Source organism: Urocampus carinirostris, chromosome 1 (genome assembly GCF_059441175.1).
Source record: "Urocampus carinirostris isolate Australia breed hairy pipefish chromosome 1, RoL_Ucar_1.0, whole genome shotgun sequence".
Taxonomy (NCBI): Eukaryota; Metazoa; Chordata; class Actinopteri; order Syngnathiformes; family Syngnathidae; genus Urocampus; species Urocampus carinirostris.
In genome coordinates, this window is record NC_142349.1 from 72,729,126 (window position 1) to 72,739,165 (window position 10,040).

Sequence of the window (10,040 nt, forward strand, 5' to 3'; positions counted from 1 at the left end):
CTGTCTGTCTGTCTGTCTGTCTGTCTGTCTGTCTGTCTGTCTGTCTGTCTGTCTGTCTGTCTGTCTGTCTGTCTGTCTGTCTGTCTGTCTGTCTGTCTGTCTGTCTGTCTGTCTGTCTGTCTGTCTGTCTGTCTGTCTGTCTGTCTGTCTGTCTGTCTGTCTGTCTGTCTGTCTGTCTGTCTGTCTGTCTGTCTGTCTGTCTGTCTGTCTGTCTGTCTGTCTGTCTGTCTGTCTGTCTGTCTGTCTGTCTGTCTGTCTGTCTGTCTGTCTGTCTGTCTGTCTGTCTGTCTGTCTGTCTGTCTGTCTGTCTGTCTGTCTGTCTGTCTGTCTGTCTGTCTGTCTGTCTGTCTGTCTGTCTGTCTGTCTGTCTGTCTGTCTGTCTGTCTGTCTGTCTGTCTGTCTGTCTGTCTGTCTGTCTGTCTGTCTGTCTGTCTGTCTGTCTGTCTGTCTGTCTGTCTGTCTGTCTGTCTGTCTGTCTGTCTGTCTGTCTGTCTGTCTGTCTGTCTGTCTGTCTGTCTGTCTGTCTGTCTGTCTGTCTGTCTGTCTGTCTGTCTGTCTGTCTGTCTGTCTGTCTGTCTGTCTGTCTGTCTGTCTGTCTGTCTGTCTGTCTGTCTGTCTGTCTGTCTGTCTGTCTGTCTGTCTGTCTGTCTGTCTGTCTGTCTGTCTGTCTGTCTGTCTGTCTGTCTGTCTGTCTGTCTGTCTGTCTGTCTGTCTGTCTGTCTGTCTGTCTGTCTGTCTGTCTGTCTGTCTGTCTGTCTGTCTGTCTGTCTGTCTGTCTGTCTGTCTGTCTGTCATAGTTTCCCTGACCGGGAATCAAACCCGGGCCACAGCAGTGAGAGTGCTGGATCCTAGCCACTAGACCACCAAGGACTTTACTAGAAAAAAGTTGACTGTCGTCAAATCCATTTTATAAAAGGAACCTCTTTCAATGCTTTCTCCGATAAAAAAATTTCTGTCTTTCCGTCTATTATAATAGACCTGACCGGGAATCGAACCCGGGCCACAGCAGTGAGAGTGCTGGATCCTAGCCACTAGTCCATCAGGGAATGAACAGGAAAAAAGTTGACTGTCGGAAAACCCATTCTAGAAAAAGGAACATCTTTCAATTTTCTTTCCAATTCCTCAAGAGGAATTTTCTATCTGCGTGTAACAGTTTTCCTGACCTGGAATCGAACCCAGGCCACAGCAGTGAAAGTGCTGGATCCTAGCCACTACAGTTTTCCTGACCTGGAATCGAACCCAGGCCACAGCAGTGAAAGTGCTGGATCCTAGCCACTAGACCACCAAGGACTTTACTAGAAAAAAAGTTGACTGTCGTCAAATCCATTCTATAAAAGGAACCTCTTTCAATGCTTTCTCCAATAAGAATTGTCCGTCCGTCCGTCCGTCCGTCCGTCCGTCCGTCCGTCCGTCCGTCCGTCCGTCCGTCCGTCCGTCCGTCCGTCCGTCCGTCCGTCCGTCCGTCCGTCCGTCCGTCCGTCCGTCCGTCCGTCCGTCCGTCCGTCCGTCCGTCCGTCCGTCCGTCCGTCCGTCCGTCCGTCCGTCCGTCCGTCCGTCCGTCCGTCCGTCCGTCCGTCCGTCCGTCCGTCCGTCCGTCCGTCCGTCCGTCCGTCCGTCCGTCCGTCCGTCCGTCCGTCCGTCCGTCCGTCCGTCGGAAAACCCATTCTAGAAAAAGGAACATCTTTCAATTTTCTTTCCAATTCCTCAAGAGGAATTTTCTATCTGCGTGTAACAGTTTTCCTGACCTGGAATCGAACCCAGGCCACAGCAGTGAAAGTGCTGGATCCTAGCCACTAGACCACCAAGGACTTTACTAGAAAAAAAGTTGACTGTCGTCAAATCCATTCTATAAAAGGAACCTCTTTCAATGCTTTCTCCAATAAGAATTTTCTGTCTTTCCGTCTATTATAATAGACCTGACCGGGAATCGAACCCGGGCCACAGCAGTGAGAGTGCTGGATCCTAGCCACTAGACCACCAAGGACTTTACTAGAAAAAAAGTTGACTGTCGGAAAACCCATTCTAGAAAAAGGAACATCTTTCCAATTCCTCAAGAGGAATTGTCTGTCTGTCTGTCTGTCTGTCTGTCTGTCTGTCATAGTTTCCCTGACCGGGAATCGAACCCGGGCCACAGCAGTGAGAGTGCTGGATCCTAGCCACTAGACCACCAAGGACTTTACTAGAAAAAAAGTTGACTGTCGTCAAATCCATTCTATAAAAGGAACCTCTTTCAATGCTTTCTCCAATAAGAATTTTCTGTCTTTCCGACTATTATAATAGACCTGACCGGCAATCGAACCCGGGCCACAGCAGTGAGAGTGCTGGATCCTAGCCACTAGTCCATCAGGGAATGAACAGGAAAAAAGTTGACTGTCGGAAAACCCATTCTAGAAAAAGGAACATCTTTCAATTTTCTTTCCAATTCCTCAAGAGGAATTTTCTATCTGCGTGTAACAGTTTCCCTGACCTGGAATCGAACCCGGGCCACAGCAGTGAAAGTGCTGGATCTTAGCCACTAGACCACCAAGGACTTTACTAGAAAAAAAGTTGACTGTCGTCAAATCCATTCTATAAAAAGAACCTCTTTCAATGCTTTCTCCAATAAGAATTGTCTGTCTGTCTGTCCGTCCGTCCGTCCGTCCGTCCGTCCGTCCGTCCGTCCGTCCGTCCGTCCGTCCGTCCGTCCGTCCGTCCGTCCGTCCGTCCGTCCGTCCGTCCGTCCGTCCGTCCGTCCGTCCGTCCGTCCGTCCGTCCGTCCGTCCGTCCGTCCGTCCGTCCGTCCGTCCGTCCGTCCGTCCGTCCGTCCGTCCGTCCGTCCGTCCGTCCGTCCGTCCGTCCGTCCGTCCGTCCGTCCGTCCGTCCGTCCGTCCGTCCGTCCGTCCGTCCGTCCGTCCGTCCGTCCGTCCGTCCGTCCGTCCGTCCGTCCGTCCGTCCGTCCGTCCGTCCGTCCGTCCGTCTGTCTGTCTGTCATAGTTTCCCTGACCGGGAATCAAACCCGGGCCACAGCAGTGAGAGTGCTGGATCCTAGCCACTAGACCACCAAGGACTTTACTAGAAAAAAGTTGACTGTCGTCAAATCCAAAAAGTTGACTGTCGTCAAATCCATTTTATAAAAGGAACCTCTTTCAATGCTTTCTCCGATAAAAAAATTTCTGTCTTTCCGTCTATTATAATAGACCTGACCGGGAATCGAACCCGGGCCACAGCAGTGAGAGTGCTGGATCCTAGCCACTAGACCACCAAGGACTTTACTAGAAAAAAAGTTGACTGTCGGAAAACCCATTCTAGAAAAAGGAACCTCTTTCAATGTTCATTCCAATTCCTCAAGAGGAATTTTCTATCTGCGTGTAACAGTTTCCCTGACCTGGAATCGAACCCAGGCCACAGCAGTGAAAGTGCTGAATCCTAGCCACTAGACCACCAAGGACTTTACTAGAAAAAAAGTTGACTGTCGTCAAATCCATTCTATAAAAGGAACCTCTTTCAATGCTTTCTCCAATAAGAATTTTCTGTCTTTCCGTCTATAATAATAGACCTGACCTGGAATCGAACCCAGGCCACAGCAGTGAAAGTGCTGGATCCTAGCCACTAGACCACCAAGGACTTTACTAGAAAAAAAGTTGACTGTCGGAAAACCCATTCTAGAAAAAGGAACCTCTTTCAATGCTTTCTCCAATAAGAATTTTCTGTCTTTCCGTCTATTATAATAGACCTGACCGGGAATCGAACCCGGGCCACAGCAGTGAGAGTGCTGGATCCTAGCCACTAGTCCATCAGGGAATGAACAGGAAAAAAGTTGACTGTCGGAAAACCCATTCTAGAAAAAGGAACATCTTTCAATTTTCTTTCCAATTCCTCAAGAGGAATTTTCTATCTGCGTGTAACAGTTTTCCTGACCTGGAATCGAACCCAGGCCACAGCAGTGAAAGTGCTGGATCCTAGCCACTAGACCACCAAGGACTTTACTAGAAAAAAAGTTGACTGTCGTCAAATCCATTCTATAAAAGGAACCTCTTTCAATGCTTTCTCCAATAAGAATTGTCTGTCTGTCTGTCTGTCTGTCTGTCTGTCTGTCTGTCTGTCTGTCTGTCTGTCTGTCTGTCTGTCTGTCTGTCTGTCTGTCTGTCTGTCTGTCTGTCTGTCTGTCTGTCTGTCTGTCTGTCTGTCTGTCTGTCTGTCTGTCTGTCTGTCTGTCTGTCTGTCTGTCTGTCTGTCTGTCTGTCTGTCTGTCTGTCTGTCTGTCTGTCTGTCTGTCTGTCTGTCTGTCTGTCTGTCTGTCTGTCTGTCTGTCTGTCTGTCTGTCTGTCTGTCTGTCTGTCTGTCTGTCTGTCTGTCTGTCTGTCTGTCTGTCTGTCTGTCTGTCTGTCTGTCTGTCTGTCTGTCTGTCTGTCTGTCTGTCTGTCTGTCTGTCTGTCTGTCTGTCTGTCTGTCTGTCTGTCTGTCTGTCTGTCTGTCTGTCTGTCTGTCTGTCTGTCTGTCTGTCTGTCTGTCTGTCTGTCTGTCTGTCTGTCTGTCTGTCTGTCTGTCTGTCTGTCTGTCTGTCTGTCTGTCTGTCTGTCTGTCTGTCTGTCTGTCTGTCTGTCTGTCTGTCTGTCTGTCTGTCTGTCTGTCTGTCTGTCTGTCTGTCTGTCTGTCTGTCTGTCTGTCTGTCTGTCTGTCTGTCTGTCTGTCTGTCTGTCTGTCTGTCTGTCTGTCTGTCTGTCTGTCTGTCTGTCTGTCTGTCTGTCTGTCTGTCTGTCTGTCTGTCTGTCTGTCTGTCTGTCTGTCTGTCTGTCTGTCTGTCTGTCTGTCTGTCTGTCTGTCTGTCTGTCTGTCTGTCTGTCTGTCTGTCTGTCTGTCTGTCATAGTTTCCCTGACCGGGAATCAAACCCGGGCCACAGCAGTGAGAGTGCTGGATCCTAGCCACTAGACCACCAAGGACTTTACTAGAAAAAAGTTGACTGTCGTCAAATCCATTTTATAAAAGGAACCTCTTTCAATGCTTTCTCCGATAAAAAAATTTCTGTCTTTCCGTCTATTATAATAGACCTGACCGGGAATCGAACCCGGGCCACAGCAGTGAGAGTGCTGGATCCTAGCCACTAGACCACCAAGGACTTTACTAGAAAAAAAGTTGACTGTCGGAAAACCCATTCTAGAAAAAGGAACCTCTTTCAATGTTCATTCCAATTCCTCAAGAGGAATTTTCTATCTGCGTGTAACAGTTTCCCTGACCTGGAATCGAACCCAGGCCACAGCAGTGAAAGTGCTGAATCCTAGCCACTAGACCACCAAGGACTTTACTAGAAAAAAAGTTGACTGTCGTCAAATCCATTCTATAAAAGGAACCTCTTTCAATGCTTTCTCCAATAAGAATTTTCTGTCTTTCCGTCTATAATAATAGACCTGACCTGGAATCGAACCCAGGCCACAGCAGTGAAAGTGCTGGATCCTAGCCACTAGACCACCAAGGACTTTACTAGAAAAAAAGTTGACTGTCGGAAAACCCATTCTAGAAAAAGGAACCTCTTTCAATGGAAAACCCATTCTAGAAAAAGGAACCTCTTTCAATGCTTTCTCCAATAAGAATTTTCTGTCTTTCCGTCTATTATAATAGACCTGACCGGGAATCGAACCCGGGCCACAGCAGTGAGAGTGCTGGATCCTAGCCACTAGTCCATCAGGGAATGAACAGGAAAAAAGTTGACTGTCGGAAAACCCATTCTAGAAAAAGGAACATCTTTCAATTTTCTTTCCAATTCCTCAAGAGGAATTTTCTATCTGCGTGTAACAGTTTTCCTGACCTGGAATCGAACCCAGGCCACAGCAGTGAAAGTGCTGGATCCTAGCCACTAGACCACCAAGGACTTTACTAGAAAAAAAGTTGACTGTCGTCAAATCCATTCTATAAAAGGAACCTCTTTCAATGCTTTCTCCAATAAGAATTGTCTGTCTGTCTGTCTGTCTGTCTGTCTGTCTGTCTGTCTGTCTGTCTGTCTGTCTGTCTGTCTGTCTGTCTGTCTGTCTGTCTGTCTGTCTGTCTGTCTGTCTGTCTGTCTGTCTGTCTGTCTGTCTGTCTGTCTGTCTGTCTGTCTGTCTGTCTGTCTGTCTGTCTGTCTGTCTGTCTGTCTGTCTGTCTGTCTGTCATAGTTTCCCTGACCGGGAATCAAACCCGGGCCACAGCAGTGAGAGTGCTGGATCCTAGCCACTAGACCACCAAGGACTTTACTAGAAAAAAGTTGACTGTCGTCAAATCCATTTTATAAAAGGAACCTCTTTCAATGCTTTCTCCGATAAAAAAATTTCTGTCTTTCCGTCTATTATAATAGACCTGACCGGGAATCGAACCCGGGCCACAGCAGTGAGAGTGCTGGATCCTAGCCACTAGTCCATCAGGGAATGAACAGGAAAAAAGTTGACTGTCGGAAAACCCATTCTAGAAAAAGGAACATCTTTCAATTTTCTTTCCAATTCCTCAAGAGGAATTTTCTATCTGCGTGTAACAGTTTTCCTGACCTGGAATCGAACCCAGGCCACAGCAGTGAAAGTGCTGGATCCTAGCCACTAGACCACCAAGGACTTTACTAGAAAAAAAGTTGACTGTCGTCAAATCCATTCTATAAAAGGAACCTCTTTCAATGCTTTCTCCAATAAGAATTGTCCGTCCGTCCGTCCGTCCGTCCGTCCGTCCGTCCGTCCGTCCGTCCGTCCGTCCGTCCGTCCGTCCGTCCGTCCGTCCGTCCGTCCGTCCGTCCGTCCGTCCGTCCGTCCGTCCGTCCGTCCGTCCGTCCGTCCGTCCGTCCGTCCGTCCGTCCGTCCGTCCGTCCGTCCGTCCGTCCGTCCGTCCGTCCGTCCGTCCGTCCGTCCGTCCGTCCGTCCGTCCGTCCGTCCGTCCGTCCGTCCGTCCGTCCGTCCGTCCGTCCGTCCGTCCGTCCGTCGGAAAACCCATTCTAGAAAAAGGAACATCTTTCAATTTTCTTTCCAATTCCTCAAGAGGAATTTTCTATCTGCGTGTAACAGTTTTCCTGACCTGGAATCGAACCCAGGCCACAGCAGTGAAAGTGCTGGATCCTAGCCACTAGACCACCAAGGACTTTACTAGAAAAAAAGTTGACTGTCGTCAAATCCATTCTATAAAAGGAACCTCTTTCAATGCTTTCTCCAATAAGAATTTTCTGTCTTTCCGTCTATTATAATAGACCTGACCGGGAATCGAACCCGGGCCACAGCAGTGAGAGTGCTGGATCCTAGCCACTAGACCACCAAGGACTTTACTAGAAAAAAAGTTGACTGTCGGAAAACCCATTCTAGAAAAAGGAACATCTTTCCAATTCCTCAAGAGGAATTGTCTGTCTGTCTGTCTGTCTGTCTGTCTGTCTGTCATAGTTTCCCTGACCGGGAATCGAACCCGGGCCACAGCAGTGAGAGTGCTGGATCCTAGCCACTAGACCACCAAGGACTTTACTAGAAAAAAAGTTGACTGTCGTCAAATCCATTCTATAAAAGGAACCTCTTTCAATGCTTTCTCCAATAAGAATTTTCTGTCTTTCCGACTATTATAATAGACCTGACCGGCAATCGAACCCGGGCCACAGCAGTGAGAGTGCTGGATCCTAGCCACTAGTCCATCAGGGAATGAACAGGAAAAAAGTTGACTGTCGGAAAACCCATTCTAGAAAAAGGAACATCTTTCAATTTTCTTTCCAATTCCTCAAGAGGAATTTTCTATCTGCGTGTAACAGTTTCCCTGACCTGGAATCGAACCCGGGCCACAGCAGTGAAAGTGCTGGATCTTAGCCACTAGACCACCAAGGACTTTACTAGAAAAAAAGTTGACTGTCGTCAAATCCATTCTATAAAAAGAACCTCTTTCAATGCTTTCTCCAATAAGAATTGTCTGTCTGTCTGTCCGTCCGTCCGTCCGTCCGTCCGTCCGTCCGTCCGTCCGTCCGTCCGTCCGTCCGTCCGTCCGTCCGTCCGTCCGTCCGTCCGTCCGTCCGTCCGTCCGTCCGTCCGTCCGTCCGTCCGTCCGTCCGTCCGTCCGTCCGTCCGTCCGTCCGTCCGTCCGTCCGTCCGTCCGTCCGTCCGTCCGTCCGTCCGTCCGTCCGTCCGTCCGTCCGTCCGTCCGTCCGTCCGTCCGTCCGTCCGTCCGTCCGTCCGTCCGTCCGTCCGTCCGTCCGTCCGTCCGTCCGTCCGTCCGTCCGTCCGTCCGTCCGTCCGTCTGTCTGTCTGTCATAGTTTCCCTGACCGGGAATCAAACCCGGGCCACAGCAGTGAGAGTGCTGGATCCTAGCCACTAGACCACCAAGGACTTTACTAGAAAAAAGTTGACTGTCGTCAAATCCATTTTATAAAAGGAACCTCTTTCAATGCTTTCTCCGATAAAAAAATTTCTGTCTTTCCGTCTATTATAATAGACCTGACCGGGAATCGAACCCGGGCCACAGCAGTGAGAGTGCTGGATCCTAGCCACTAGACCACCAAGGACTTTACTAGAAAAAAAGTTGACTGTCGGAAAACCCATTCTAGAAAAAGGAACCTCTTTCAATGTTCATTCCAATTCCTCAAGAGGAATTTTCTATCTGCGTGTAACAGTTTCCCTGACCTGGAATCGAACCCAGGCCACAGCAGTGAAAGTGCTGAATCCTAGCCACTAGACCACCAAGGACTTTACTAGAAAAAAAGTTGACTGTCGTCAAATCCATTCTATAAAAGGAACCTCTTTCAATGCTTTCTCCAATAAGAATTTTCTGTCTTTCCGTCTATAATAATAGACCTGACCTGGAATCGAACCCAGGCCACAGCAGTGAAAGTGCTGGATCCTAGCCACTAGACCACCAAGGACTTTACTAGAAAAAAAGTTGACTGTCGGAAAACCCATTCTAGAAAAAGGAACCTCTTTCAATGCTTTCTCCAATAAGAATTTTCTGTCTTTCCGTCTATTATAATAGACCTGACCGGGAATCGAACCCGGGCCACAGCAGTGAGAGTGCTGGATCCTAGCCACTAGTCCATCAGGGAATGAACAGGAAAAAAGTTGACTGTCGGAAAACCCATTCTAGAAAAAGGAACATCTTTCAATTTTCTTTCCAATTCCTCAAGAGGAATTTTCTATCTGCGTGTAACAGTTTTCCTGACCTGGAATCGAACCCAGGCCACAGCAGTGAAAGTGCTGGATCCTAGCCACTAGACCACCAAGGACTTTACTAGAAAAAAAGTTGACTGTCGTCAAATCCATTCTATAAAAGGAACCTCTTTCAATGCTTTCTCCAATAAGAATTGTCTGTCTGTCTGTCTGTCTGTCTGTCTGTCTGTCTGTCTGTCTGTCTGTCTGTCTGTCTGTCTGTCTGTCTGTCTGTCTGTCTGTCTGTCTGTCTGTCTGTCTGTCTGTCTGTCTGTCTGTCTGTCTGTCTGTCTGTCTGTCTGTCTGTCTGTCTGTCTGTCTGTCTGTCTGTCTGTCTGTCTGTCTGTCTGTCTGTCTGTCTGTCTGTCTGTCTGTCTGTCTGTCTGTCTGTCTGTCTGTCTGTCTGTCTGTCTGTCTGTCTGTCTGTCTGTCTGTCTGTCTGTCTGTCTGTCTGTCTGTCTGTCTGTCTGTCTGTCTGTCTGTCTGTCTGTCTGTCTGTCTGTCTGTCTGTCTGTCTGTCTGTCTGTCTGTCTGTCTGTCTGTCTGTCTGTCTGTCTGTCTGTCTGTCTGTCTGTCTGTCTGTCTGTCTGTCTGTCTGTCTGTCTGTCTGTCTGTCTGTCTGTCTGTCTGTCTGTCTGTCTGTCTGTCTGTCTGTCTGTCTGTCTGTCTGTCTGTCTGTCTGTCTGTCTGTCTGTCTGTCTGTCTGTCTGTCTGTCTGTCTGTCTGTCTGTCTGTCTGTCTGTCTGTCTGTCTGTCTGTCTGTCTGTCTGTCTGTCTGTCTGTCTGTCTGTCTGTCTGTCTGTCTGTCTGTCTGTCTGTCTGTCTGTCTGTCTGTCTGTCTGTCTGTCTGTCTGTCTGTCTGTCTGTCTGTCTGTCTGTCTGTCTGTCTGTCTGTCTGTCTGTCTGTCTGTCTGTCTGTCTGTCTGTCTGTCTGTCT

At 48.5% G+C, this 10,040-nt stretch overlaps 2 non-coding genes across 2 annotated transcripts; both read right to left on the minus strand.

The window, feature by feature from the left end:
- Positions 1 to 2,102: 2,102 nt before the first annotated feature.
- Positions 2,103 to 2,174, minus strand: trnae-cuc (transfer RNA glutamic acid (anticodon CUC)). Its single transcript has one exon. It is a non-coding gene; the product is annotated as a tRNA-Glu (tRNA).
- A 5,192-nt stretch (positions 2,175 to 7,366) lies between these two features.
- trnae-cuc (transfer RNA glutamic acid (anticodon CUC)) lies at positions 7,367 to 7,438 on the minus strand. The gene has a single exon. It is a non-coding gene; the product is annotated as a tRNA-Glu (tRNA).
- Positions 7,439 to 10,040: the final 2,602 nt, after the last annotated feature.